The following is an 11,386-nucleotide window of genomic DNA, read 5'->3' as shown; positions in this document are numbered from 1 at the left end:
GTAGACCTCCTCCTGTTCCTCCTTTATGTGGTGGAGCTTTGGGTCATGTAGGCCAGCACCAGGTCTGTGCTTTACAGGAGCGGCTTCTTTAACCATCAACATCTGCTTAACATCTGCAGGAAACACTGAAACACATCATGCATATTAGAACGTTTTTTTGACTTCAGCCTGGATTGATCAGGTTTTAAAGCAGGTACAATAAGCAATGAACATGTCATCTTTTTCTGTTTACATATTTCTTTTAAAAACAAAGACATAGAATCCACACCAGATGTTGGCAACTATCAAATACTCCTCATATAATAGGAAATTAAAGCCAATTATTCCACAAAGAATGCTAAGGGTAAAAACTTGGAATGACACAGAGAATAAGGATTTAACCCATGAAGAAATGGATGTCTGAAGGTGTATAAAAAGCCAAACAACCATATTAAATCTGTCTGCATTTAGAAAGCATCTTTTATATGTTCAAATCAATATCAGCTGGTTTAAAATCTATTGATAGCCTATAAGAAGGGTTCTTATTACTAAAGTATTGCACAGAGGGGTAAAACTGGTAAAAGCAAAGAGACCTTCACAAAAAGGTATTACTATTGCAAATCATACTAATGGCAATGATTACAGCTGCATTTCTAAGCTTCTGACTGTTCCAGTGAGCGCTGCTGCAACCATAGTCCTGAAGTGGAAAGGACAATTTCAATGGAGACCAGTCAAAGCTAGGTGCCCCTAGAAAGATGTAGGTAGCTGTAATTAAATGTTTACTTAAGAAACCTTCGCTTGAACAAGTTGACTTAATAAATTTCAGACCTATATCCAATCTACCGTTCTCATCTAAAATTATTGAGAAAATATCTGCTAAACAAGTGTGTGAGCATTTACACAGCAATGATCTGTGCAGCATGGCATAAATTTTCACTGTTATGCTGATGATACTCATCTTTACTTATCCATAAATCCTGATGAGCCCATCCAGTTAGATAGACTACAAGCATGTCTTGAAGACCTAAAAAGTTGGATGATTTTAAATTTTCTGCTTCTAAATCCAGACAAAATGGAAGATGTCGTCTTTGGACCAGTCTTTGAAAAAGAAACCACTTAGTCAATCACATAATCTGGATGGCATTAAATTGACCTCTGGTAATAAAGTAAAAAACCCTTGGTGTTATTTTCGACCAGGACATGTCATTTTAATCCCACATTTAACAGGTTTCTAGATTTCCTTCTTTCATCTCCGGAACATTGCCAAAATTAGAAATATCCTATCCAAGTGTGACGCTGAAAACTAGTCCATGCATTTCTTACTTCAAGGCTTGACTATTGTAATTCTTTACTATCAGGATGTCTCCAAAATGCAGTTAAAAGCCTTCAGCTGATTCAAAATGCTGCAGCAAGAGTTCTGATAAAAATTAAAATGAGAGATCATATTTCTCCTATTTTTGCTTCCCTTCATTCACTCCTTGTTAAATCCAGAATAGAATTTTTAATTCTCCTTCTCACATACAAAACCCTTAACGATCAAACTTCTTTATACGTCAGAGATCTGATTGTTCCATATATTCGTAACAGAGCACTTCGTTCTCAAACTGTAGGTTTACTGGTGGTTCCTAGTCTCTAGAAGTAGAATGGGAGGCAGATCCTTTAGTTATCAGGCTCCTCTCCTGTGGAACCAGCTCCCAGTTTTAGTCCATGAGGCAGACACCCTGTCTACTTTTAAGGCTAGGCTTAAAACCTTCCTTCTTGATAAAGGTTAGTACAGTTAGAGTGACTTAGGTTATCCTGAGCTATTTTTGTAGTTATGCTGCTATAACTTAGGCTGCTGGAGGACATAATGACCACTTTCACTCTCTCTGCTACATTCTCATACTACTCTCCAAATTTGCATTATTTATTATTAGTTATTGTAGCTTTTAACTTTATGTTCTCTCTCTTTTCTCTTCCTAGAAGAGACACCTGGCCTGACTCTGTGTCACCTTCCTGGAGGGGGGAATAGGCCAAGCTTCTACTGCCAACAACTTGATGTTTACCTTCTACGATGATACACTTGGTCCTGTCTTTCAGTGTTTAACCCTATCTTTCTCCTAGATATACAGGTCCTTCTCAAAAAATTAGCATATTGTGATAAAGTTCATTATTTTCTATAATGTAATAATGAAAATTTAACATTCATATATTTTAGATTCATTGCACACTAACTGAAATATTTCAGGTCTTTTATTGTCTTAATACGGATGATTGTGGCATACAGCTCATGAAAACCAAAATTCCTATCTCACAAAGTTAGCATATCATTAAAAGGGTCTTTAAACGAGCTATGAAACTAATCATCTGAATGAACGAGTTAACTCTAAACATCTGCAAAACATTCCTGAGGCCTTTAAAACTCCCAGCCTGGTTAATCACTCAAAACCCCAATCATGGGTAAGACTGCCGACCTGACTGCTGTCCAGAAGGCCACTATTGACACCCTCAAGCAGAGGGTAAGACACAGAAAGAAATTTCTGAACGAATAGGCTGTTCCCAGAGTGCTGTATCAAGGCACCTCAGTGGGAAGTCTGTGGGAAGGAAAAAGTGTGGCAGAAAACGCTGCACAACGAGAAGAGGTGACCGGACCCTGATGAAAATTGTGGAGAAGGGCCGATTCCAGACCTTGGGGGACCTGCGGAAGCAGTGGACTGAGTCTGGAGTAGAAACATCCAGAGCCACCGTGCACAGGCGTGTGAAGGAAATGGGCTACAGGTGCCGCATTCCCCAGGTCAAGCCACTTTTGAACCAGAAACAACGGCAGAAGCGCCTGACCTGGGCTACAGAGAAGCAGCACTGGACTGTTGCTCAGTGGTCCAAAGTAATTTATTCGGATGAAAGCAAATTCTGCATGTCATTCAGAAATCAAGGTGCCAGAGTCTGGAGGAAGACTGGGGAGAAGGAAATGCCAAAATGCCAGAAGTCCAGTGTCAAGTACCCACAGTCAGTGATGGTCTGGGGTACCGTGTCAGCTGCTGGTGTTGGTCCTGTGATGGAAATTCTTGCAGTAAGCATTTCACAGTGTATAACCTTTTTTACTCCTCAGAACATCTGTGTTAGAGGAAGAAGCTGTAAAGCCATTATCAGAAGTTTGATTGTTCAGACCCATCTTTAGGACAATGTCAGTTAGGGCAGTTAGGTCTGTTCCTAGATAAGCTTGTCACTGTTGAAATCAAGAAGGGTTGGGGTCATAGAACATGGATTCTTTGCAGTTGAGATAACACTGTCTTGTTCTGGTATAAATACTGTGTGAAAATAGCGTTCGGGGCTCTGTTCAACTGACTTGCTTGGTGACAGAGTCATTCAAATGCTGAATGCCTTTGAATAAAACTTATAAAGACAAAGTCCGGATTTTCTCTTGTTATGAGTCAACTTCTACCCACTTTGATAAGAAAATTCCACAACAGTCACGAACAGGATCTAACGTGCCAGAGGAGACCGCAGGAGGGGTACACGGATGCCTGGCCAGCCTGAGAGTTGTTCTCAGTCCACTTCCATATTACGGGAGGGGAGTCCGGGTGCCCGCCTGCGGGTTCTGGCCGATTGGATCCGAACAATTTGTCGTCAAATATATCTGGATGAGAAGTTGCTCTGTATGATATAATGTATATTATTATTTTTTATTACACATTAACCATCATCTCCTAACTAATTAATTAGGTTCCAGAGTTGCGAGAGGGAGGACATCAGCTGAGGGCCAGTTACCCTGCAAAAGGAATGGCAGGGAGGTAGATAACACTGTCTTGTTCTGGTATAAATACTGTGTGTAAATGTTGATCGGGGCTCTGTTCAACTGACTTGCTTGGTAACAGAGTCATTCAAACGCTGAATGCCTTTGAATAAAACTTATAAAGACAAAGTCCGGATTTTCTCTTGTTATGAGCCAACTTCTACCCACTTTGATAGGAAAATTCCACAACAATTTTGGCGTCACAAACAGGATCTAACGTGCCAGAGGAGACCGCAGGAGGGGTACACGGATGCCTGGCCAGCCTGAGAGTTGTTCTCAGTCCACTTCCATATTACGGGAGGGGAGTCCGGGTGCCCGCCTGCGGGTTCTGGCCGATTGGATCCGAACAATTTGTCGTCAAATATATCTGGGTGAGAAGTTGCTCTGTATGATATAATGTATATTATTATTTTTTATTACACATTAACCATCATCTCCTAACTAATTAATTAGGTTCCAGAGTTGCGAGAGGGAGGACATCAGCTGAGGGCCAGTTACCCTGCAAAAGGAATGGCAGGGAGGTAGATAACACTGTCTTGTTCTGGTATAAATACTGTGTGTAAATGTTGATCGGGGCTCTGTTCAACTGACTTGCTTGGTGACAGAGTCATTCAAACGCTGAATGCCTTTGAATAAAACTTATAAAGACAAAGTCCGGATTTTCTCTTGTTATGAGCCAACTTCTACCCACTTTGATAGGAAAATTCCACAACAATTTTGGCGTCACAAACAGGATCTAACGTGCCAGAGGAGACCGCAGGAGGGGTACACGGACGCCTGGCCAGCCTGAAAGTTGTTCTCAGTCCACTTCCATATTACAGGAGGGGAGTCCGGGTGCCCGCCTGCGGGTTCTGGCCGATTGGATCCGAACAATTTGTTGTCAAATATATCTGGGTGAGAAGTTGCTCTGTATGATATAATGTATATTATTATTTTTTTATTACACATTAACCATCATCTCCTAACTAATTAATTAGGTTCCAGAGTTGCGAGAGGGAGGACATCGGCTGAGGGCCCAGTTACCCTGCAAAAGGAATGGCAGGGAGGTTCTCATTGGTAACAATGGGATAAAGCAAAACACAGGGTTTTGCGGGTGGTTTTTAGCAATTTTCTACACCTCATAAAGGAGAAAAGCCAGTGGGCAGACGTGCCGCTGAACAGGTTAAAAAAATGGTTCCGGAACCTTGAGGCATCAGGGGTGTCTCCTTCTTCAGACTCTGATTTATAAAATAATGAAAGGAAAAAGTGGGGATGATTGTGTGAAATGTGCTTTAATTTGGAAGATAAGTTTGGTTTTTCACAGTGTGGAAGTTTGAGTGTAAATAAGTTAAATAGTTTAAATAGTTTCAAGTAAAACAGTTGATGGAAAAATAAAAAAACATAAGAAAAAGATTAAAAAGCACAGAGTGCATCAATTAAGGGGTTAAAGAGTTAAAACTTTCCTGAAGGAAGTTTTGTTTGTCTTAAATATTGCGATCAGTCGGAAAAGAAGGTAAAAGTGAAAAGGGACATTAGAGATGCGAAAAGAAAGTTGTTTTAGAAAGGAGTATAGTGCATGTTGTGGAAGGAAATGACAGGCAGGGGGACAACTGACTGACTGACTGATAATATTTCTTTGTGCAAAATCTGAACCTATACTAAACTTTTCTTTTGCCTCTCTCACACACAAATACACACATATATGGGATTTGAGTTCAACATCTGCGTTTTTGAGTCTGGATTTTAGAAACCTGCCCTTCTCCATGGCTACTACGCCAGAGACGCTTCTCCAGCACGGCCTGAAAGAGAGAGATCTGCCTTCCTGCATGTTGAAAATCGCAGTGTGACTTTCTACAAGAAAAAAAAAAAAAAAACTCAGAAGAAATCTGGACCCACTGAGATGGACAAAGATCCATGCTGTTTGCAAGAGCCAGAAGAGTGATACACTGGATTTATATTGAAAGCATCTTATGCGGGCAGAAGAGACACCGGAGCAAAGTTTCTTCTTTCTCCCTCCTGGAGAAGTTAAAGTGGACAAAGAATGATTCAATGTCTCACCAACAGACCGGGGAAGGGCCTGGTTGTTTTTTGGACTGATAGAGAACTGTGTGCCATGACAGTCTGACTCTGGAGCGATTTAGAAACTGATGGGGGTAACGTACAAACACACACACATTTGCATAAATCTTTTCCTATTTTCTGCAACGAAGAACACTTATTAACCGCTGCTCATGTGACGCTTGCTTGACGTTGACAGATATAGCAGGTTAAAATATTATTTTAGGGTTAGAAAAGTATCTTTAAAAGGGTGATAACTTAACTCATTTAATACTTTCCAGTTAATTCTTTTAGAGAAACAAGTTCTCTTTTGTCGTGGAATATTCAGGGTCAATTATTCTAGTTATTAAAAGTTATTAAAAGCAGAGGAAGTTACAACATCTCCAAAACTCAGCAGTAACCAAGTGTTTCTATGTTATTCTCAGGACAGATCTCATGAAGGAGTATTTTTAAAACCCAGCGAATGCGTAAAACCTGATGGGTTTCTCCTTCAGGTATAATTTTCTGTTGTCAGATTTTGTATTCCATAAATCTAATGGGTAGAGACCTCATTAAAACAGGCTTAGTTCTACTGCAGATGGTCTTCATACAGTTTCTGACACAGTACTTACAGTTTGGTGCAGTTTTTGTCCGCAAGTGCTAACTGACGCTTATGGAAAGTACAAATTCATTGTTTTCACAGCAGCTGCTGGGAAGAGGTTATATTAGGTTTTTTTCTTCCCTCCTCTGATTCATGCAGCATGTTGATTTATACTGTACCTTATATCAGGTCCTGACAAAAACTATGAAAGGCTTGGTTCTGCAGATTCTTTTTTCTCCCTTTGGAGAAGGAAAGGACACCTAATCAGTTCTGTGCTGCACAGAAATATTAAAACACTTGTTTTCTAAGATATCACCAGCTAAAAACTTTTAAAACTTTTGAGAGTAATTGGTTTTGTTAAACACATTTCCCTTGGTAAAACAAACCTTTAAAATGAGAATGAAAAATGGGGTTATTTAGAAAGAATCTGATTGGACAGTGGTACCACACAAAAATTAAACTAATCTCATGTTTCCTAAAAGACTCTGCATGAAAAGGCCTTCAGAACCGTGGAGTTATTTTCCACCACAGTACCAAGTTTTTTAAGCATGCTTTTTCTTTATTTTAAAACAGATCTGGTTTTTGTTTTGTTTTTGGCTTTTTAGCATAATGTTTGTCTGAAGCTTCTTATGAACTGGGTTAGAAGCAAATATGATCTGAGGTAAATTAGGAGCTGTGAACTAATAATTTTAAATCTGATTATTGTCCAAGCAGAAATAATATATTTAGCCAATCCTTCAATCTCTGCAGAAGGTTAACACCATTGTTCAATGCAGTAGTACTCAACTTGTGGTTCCTGGACTCCTGAAGCCCGTAAGCCATAGATTTTGGGTCCATAAAATTATAATATTTAATTAAAGGTAGACCGATTACTTATTAAAACAGATCTAAGCCAATGATGAGTTCCAGTCATTTGGTGGCTTTGAAATACAGTAATACTCAAAATTTCTACTCTGGGGAACACAGATTGGGGTTGAAGAGTTTAGTTTTGGAACCAAGGTTAGGATTTTTATAACGGAATCAAGACAAGTAAAATCCTTTATTTTAGGAAAAGAAAAGAAATAAAGGCTCTCTTAACAGTAAGAGGATGGTCGGCTCAAACTCAAGTCTCCTTGTTTGATTTCTTAGGGTTTAAAGATTAAAGGAATACATATGAGTACAAAGGTACACAAGGTGATTTCAGATTACTAAGAGATAAAATATTGGAACATTTATCAGCATTTGGATTGTAAAAGAGGGGTTCTAGTAATAAGTTTTCCCCAACTCTCAAAATTTAAATAGCCCAAATTAAAGAAAATTATGTTTGTTCTTTTTTAAACACTATGTGGGAAAAAGTCCAGTTTGGAGTCAAGCTTCTTATCTTAATTTCTGATTAAGTCAAACACTGCTGTTTTGTTTAGTTTGGGTATAACATGAAAATGTCAATCCTGACTTTTCTAATTTCCCCTCGGGGATCAATAAAATATCTTTGAATTTGAATTGAATTAAAATACTTCTTTGCATTTAACCTGAAATTCTGCAATACAGCTGTGATCAAATTGAGCCAAACAAAAAGTGAATTATAACAATAACTCTCAGGATTGTAGATATTATTACAGAGTTACAGTACAAAGAATTAGCAAAAGGTTTCAGCATCAGTAAATTTGGATTCATTTAAGAGAAAACTGTTGCTGTGCTTCTAAATACTTTGAGATCTCTTTGGACTATGTGCACTCATTTTTAAAAAAAAGGATCCTGAAGATTGTCATAACAACATTGATCAATTATAGCATTAAAAGATATGGCTGAGAAAACATTCTGAAAAGAGATTGTTAAAAATTTCTTTGAATTCTTGAAGCTTCAAATTTGGCCATTTGTCTGTCTTTGATGTTTTGTCTTTGTTTTGTTGGACTGAATGTTTGATTATATGTTGCATGAAACAATAATCCATGTTTAGAATAATGTTTCTAAATCCCAGATTGATTAAAACTTTGAGTTTTCAGGAGAGTTAAGAAGCAGCTTGTTTTTGAGGCTGCCAATCAGAGGTTAGTTCTGCCTGACTCCGCCCACCTACCAGGTTGGTTCATGCCTTTGTTGTCATGGTAACGCTCAGCACCTCCCTTCCTGAGTTTTAACACTGTTTAAGAGACAATATAATCAAAATGCTTGTAGTGATTGTTGCCTTAAAAACATGTTGGTTTTTTTTGTATAATGATTAAGGATGTAGCATGACATTTAGATTTATGTTTTTTATTATTAAAATGTTAATGAAATAGTTTAAACTAGTTTGAAGAATTAGTTTTGCATACAGAATCATTGGTGATTTATTGGATTGAAAGTTTCCCTGGTGCCATTAAGCTAGCTGACAGTTCAAGATATGCAAAAGTAAGGAATATACAGGTCCTTCTCATAATATTAGCATATTGTGATAAAGTTCATTATTTTCCATAATGTCATGATGAAAATTTAACATTCATATATTTTAGATTCATTGCACACTAACTGAAATATTTCAGGTCTTTTATTGTCTTAATACGGATGATTTTGGCATACAGCTCATGAAAATCCAAATTCCTATCTCACAAAATTAGCATATTTCATCCGACCAATAAAAGAAAAGTGTTTTTAATACAAAAAACCGTCAACCTTCAAATAATCATGTACAGTTATGCACTCAATACTTGGTCGGGAATCCTTTTGCAGAAATGACTGCTTCAATGCGGCGTGGCATGGAGGCAATCAGCCTGTGGTACTGCTGAAGTCTTATGGAGGCCCAGGATGCTTCGATAGCGGCCTTTAGCTCATCCAGAGTGTTGGGTCTTGAGTCTCTCAACGTTCTCTTCACAATATCCCACAGATTCTCAATGGGGTTCAGGTCAGGAGAGTTGGCAGGCCAATTGAGCACAGTGATACCATGGTCAGTAAACCATTTACCAGTGGTTTTGGCACTGTGAGCAGGTGCCAGGTCGTGCTGAAAAATGAAATCTTCATCTCCATAAAGCTTTTCAGCAGATGGAAGTATGAAGTGCTCCAAAATCTCCTGATAGCTAGCTGCATTGACCCTGCCCTTGATAAAACACAGTGGACCAACACCAGCAGCTGACACGGCACCCCAGACCATCACTGACTGTGGGTACTTGACACTGGACTTCTGGCATTTCCTTCTCCCCAGTCTTCCTCCAGACTCTGGCACCTTGATTTCCGAATGACATGCAGAATTTGCTTTCATCCGAAAAAAGTACTTTGGACCACTGAGCAACAGTCCAGTGCTGCTTCTCTGTAGCCCAGGTCAGGCGCTTCTGCCGCTGTTTCTGGTTCAAAAGTGGCTTGACCTGGGGAATGCGGCACCTGTAGCCCATTTCCTGCACACGCCTGTGCACGGTGGCTCTGGATGTTTCTACTCCAGACTCAGTCCACTGCTTCCGCAGGTCCTCCAAGGTCTGGAATCGGCCCTTCTCCACATTCTTCCTCAGGGTCCGGTCACCTCTTCTCGTTGTGCAGCGTTTTCTGCCACACTTTTTCCTTCCCACTGAGGTGCCTTGATACAGCACTCTGGGAACAGCCTATTCGTTCAGAAATTTCTTTCTGTGTCTTACCCTCTTGCTTGAGGGTGTCAATAGTGGCCTTCTGGACAGCAGTCAGGTCGGTAGTCTTACCCATGATTGGGGTTTTGAGTGATGAACCAGGCTGGGAGTTTTAAAGGCCTCAGGAATCTTTTGCAGGTGTTTAGAGTTAACTCGTTGATTCAGATGATTAGGTTCATAGCTCGTTTAGAGACCCTTTTAATGATATGCTAATTTTGTGAGATAGGAATTTTGGGTTTTCATGAGCTGTATGCCAAAATCATCCGTATTAAGACAATAAAAGACCTGAAATATTTCAGTTAGTGTGCAATGAATCTAAAATATATGAATATTAAATTTTCATCATGACATTATGGAAAATAATGAACTTTATCACAATATGCTAATATTTTGAGAAGGACCTGTATATTTTTGATAAAGAATCAGAGTCATGACTTTATACTTGGTGGGAATTATTTATTAACTTCAAATTTATAGGGTTTATGCATCTAAATTACATTAGATGTCCATTAATCTAATACTCATCTTTGTACAAGACAAATCAGGATGATGTGACTAAAGTTTGTGTTTTGTTATTAATGGAACTGAATTGCAGGTAAAAACATCTGGATTTTCTTTATGTTGCTTTCGTTAAATTCATAGTGACACATAGTTATGTCAGAATTCATTTCTTTGGTTCTATGTAATGTGATCTTGGTTTTGTACAAACTTTTTGCTGGATTGTCGCATGGGTTGGACCCTGCGCCAGAAGAGGGGAATGTCAGAATAAAGTAACATGGGGTTCCAAAAGTTTTAGCACTCATGGGAAAAAGGGTAGCTCATACCTCCAGTGAGGACTTAGTGACAACGCGAGAGAGACGTTGTACTTTGTTTATATAAATGGTGCATAGCTCCCTAAGACCACATTCTGAAAACCTCTCTGAAATTATGGTGTTGATTCTTTTGTGAAATTTTACATCTCCACAGATTAGACCATTTTTGAAATTCTTTTTGGGTATTCTGAAACTATGAAATGTTGACCTGTAATCAGACCTTCCTCAAACATCATGTCACCCTTTTGATATTCAGAATATTTAGCTGATGGTCACTGCTAGTATATCAGGTGAAGTCTGAAGATCAATTCTTTTGATTTTGTTGGATGTTCTGATGAAGTTCATGTAGTTAAGCACTTAGGTTTGAGAATGGGACTTTGAATTGAAAATTAGCCAAGCACTGTGAAGGCCCTGTTCTCACTTATATGAGATTGAGACAAAGGACACAGGCAAATCTCAGTCCTTTTGAAGTGCTGTGTGGCAGGTCTCCTAATTTGGACATGGGGATATTGCCAAGATAATTTTCTTCCACATCTTTGTGTGAAGATAGGATGTTGTTTTACTGTCAAAACCTGTCCACTGTGTTTTCTCAAGTTTCACAGATGGTGAAGGCTGCATTACCAGAAACAGCCACTTCCACCCT

Source organism: Girardinichthys multiradiatus, chromosome 14, assembly GCF_021462225.1.
Source record: "Girardinichthys multiradiatus isolate DD_20200921_A chromosome 14, DD_fGirMul_XY1, whole genome shotgun sequence".
NCBI classification, from domain to species: Eukaryota; Metazoa; Chordata; class Actinopteri; order Cyprinodontiformes; family Goodeidae; genus Girardinichthys; species Girardinichthys multiradiatus.
Note: the sequence above shows the minus strand (reverse complement) of the source record.